Here is a 2,691-nt window from a genome sequence, read left to right as displayed (position 1 = left end):
TTCACTCTTTGTTATATTGCAGCCATTTGCTAAATCATTTAAGTTATTTTTTTTTCCTCATTAATGTACACACATCACCCCATATTGACAGAAAAACACAGAATTGTTGACATTTTTGCAGATTTATTAAAAAAGAAAAACTGAAATATCACATGGTCCTAAGTATTCAGACCCTTTGCTGTGACACTCATATATTTAACTCAGGTGCTGTCCGTTTCTTCTGATCATCCTTGAGATGGTTCTACACCTTCATTGTGTTTGATTATACTGATTGGACTTGATTAGGAAAGCCACACACCTGTCTATATAAGACCTTACAGCTCACTGTGCATGTCAGAGCAAATGAGAATCGTGAGGTCAAAGGAACTGCCTGAAGAGCTCAGAGACAGAATTGTGGCAAGGCACAGATCTGGCCAAGGTTACAAAAAAATTTCTGCTGCACTTAAGGTTCCCAAGAGCACAGTGGCCTCCATTCCTTAAATGGAAGACGTTTGGGATGACCAGAACCCTTCCTAGAGCTGGCCGTCCGGCCAAACTGAGCTATCGGGGGAGAAGAGCCTTGGTGAGAGAGGTAAAGAAGAACCCAAAGATCACTGTGGCTGAGCTCCAGAGATGCAGTCGGGAGATGGGAGAAAGTTGTAGGAAGTCAACCATCACTGCAGCCAAGTCAACCATCACTGTAGCCCTCCACCAGTCGGGGCTTTATGGCAGAGTGGCCCGACGGAAGCCTCTCCTCAGTGCAGGACACATGAAAGCCCGCATGGAGTTGTGAGATGGTGAGAAATAAGATTCTCTGGTATGATGAGATCCAGATAGAACTTTTTGGCCTTAATTCTAAGCGGTATGTGTGGAGAAAACCAGGCACTGCTCATCACCTGTCCAATACAGTCCCAACAGTGAAGCATGGTGGTGGCAGCACTGGACAAAAACCAACTGGACTGGTTGCAATCGAGGGAAAGATGAATGCGGCCAAGTACAGGGATATCCTGGACGAAAACCTTCTCCAGAGTGCTCAGGACCTCAGACTGGGCCGAAGGTTTACCTTCCTACAAGACAATGACCCTAAGCACACAGCTAAAATAACGAAGGAGTGGCTTCACAACAACTCTATGACTGTTCTTGAATGGCCCAGCCAGAGCCCTGACTTAAACCCAATTGAGCATCTCTGGAGAGACCTAAAAATGGCTGTCCACCAACGTTTACCATCCAACCTGACAGAACTGGAGAGGATCTGCAAGGAGGAATGGCAGAGGATCCCCAAATCCAGGTGTGAAAAACTTGTTGCATCTTTCCCAAAAAGACTCATGGCTGTATTAGATCAAAAGGGTGCTTCTACTAAATACTGAGCAAAGGGTCTGAATACTTAGGACCATGTGATATTTCAGTTTTTCTTTTTTAATAAATCTGCAAAAATGTCAACAATTCTGTGTTTTTCTGTCAATATGGGGTGCTGTGTGTACATTAATGAGGAAAAAAATTAACTTAAATGATTTTAGCAAATGGCTGCAATATAACAAAGAGTGAAAAATTTAAGGGGGCCTGAATACTTTTCGTACCCACTGTAGTGGTTCTGTCTGAAAGGAAATCGACCAGTCATTGGCTGATTGAATCAGTCCTTCACAGTGTCTGCAAAGCTGGACAGCAACAAGAATAGCTTAAAAACACGAGCACTATGTACTATAAACATTGTACTATTTCTACCTTTCCATCATGCTGCTGAAGTACTGATAAATCCTGTCTGTCCTCCTTCATTCATCTTTGCCTCCAGGTCAGATGCTCACGTTTCGATCTTGTGGCTGCTGTCCATGGTTCTGAATGACCTCCTTTACTGGATTGATAAATAGCAGCGAACGCCACTCTTGCCTTAACACTCCCAGTGGCTCTCAAAACAGTCATAATACACACCTGAGACTAGCATAACTATAATCTGTAAATAAAGCATTTTAAGTTTTTTTTTAATGTTGCAGTGAAAAAAAGCTTAATTAACTGCTCACAGCTGAAAATAATATTGTTCCCCACAACAACAACAACGTTTTCATTTATCAGTTGTCCAGTGTGGTTTTCCACAAAATAGTGAGAAACAAGCCTGTGTAGGATCTGTCTCACAACAGACCCACCTACATGATGGAGACACACACATCAAACCAGCACATTCCATGGAAGGTTGTTGAGGTTCGTTTCTCCAGCCATCTGTAGTCGTAAAACTCATGCTCCATCGAGTAAGGTGAAAGCATTCCCTGGACTGTTTGGCTATATCTCAAGATAAGCTAAAAAGGACAGTACTTTAACGGTGCTTAAAATGGTTTTACAGGCTTGCCAAGAGCAGATAGAAATACCCTCATGACCAGTGGACGCATAAATTGCTAAACTCCGATCAACAAAAGAGACAATTTTATGGCTCCCTGTCCAGCAGGAGACTTTCCAGGAAATGTCCAGAGCTGACCTGATAGTGACCGGAGAACTCGACACTTTTCCCCCGCATTCCAAGGAAAGAGACAAGATGTCGTTTGACAATCGTTTGCTAATAATTGAAAGTATAAAATGATCAGAGAAAGGAATTACAAATAGTAGGTTGTTTGTTGTATATACAGTGGGTACGGAAAGTATTCAGACCCCCTTAAATTTTTCACTCTTTGTTATATTGCAGCCATTTGCTAAAATCATTTAAGTTTTTTTTTTCCTCATTAATGT

The sequence above is a fragment of the Sinocyclocheilus grahami genome, unplaced genomic scaffold, assembly GCF_001515645.1.
Source record: "Sinocyclocheilus grahami isolate Dianchi unplaced genomic scaffold, SAMN03320097.WGS_v1.1 scaffold579.1, whole genome shotgun sequence".
NCBI lineage: Eukaryota > Metazoa > Chordata > Actinopteri > Cypriniformes > Cyprinidae > Sinocyclocheilus > Sinocyclocheilus grahami.
The sequence above is the reverse complement of the archived record's forward strand: the minus strand, read 5'-3'. Positions refer to the sequence as shown.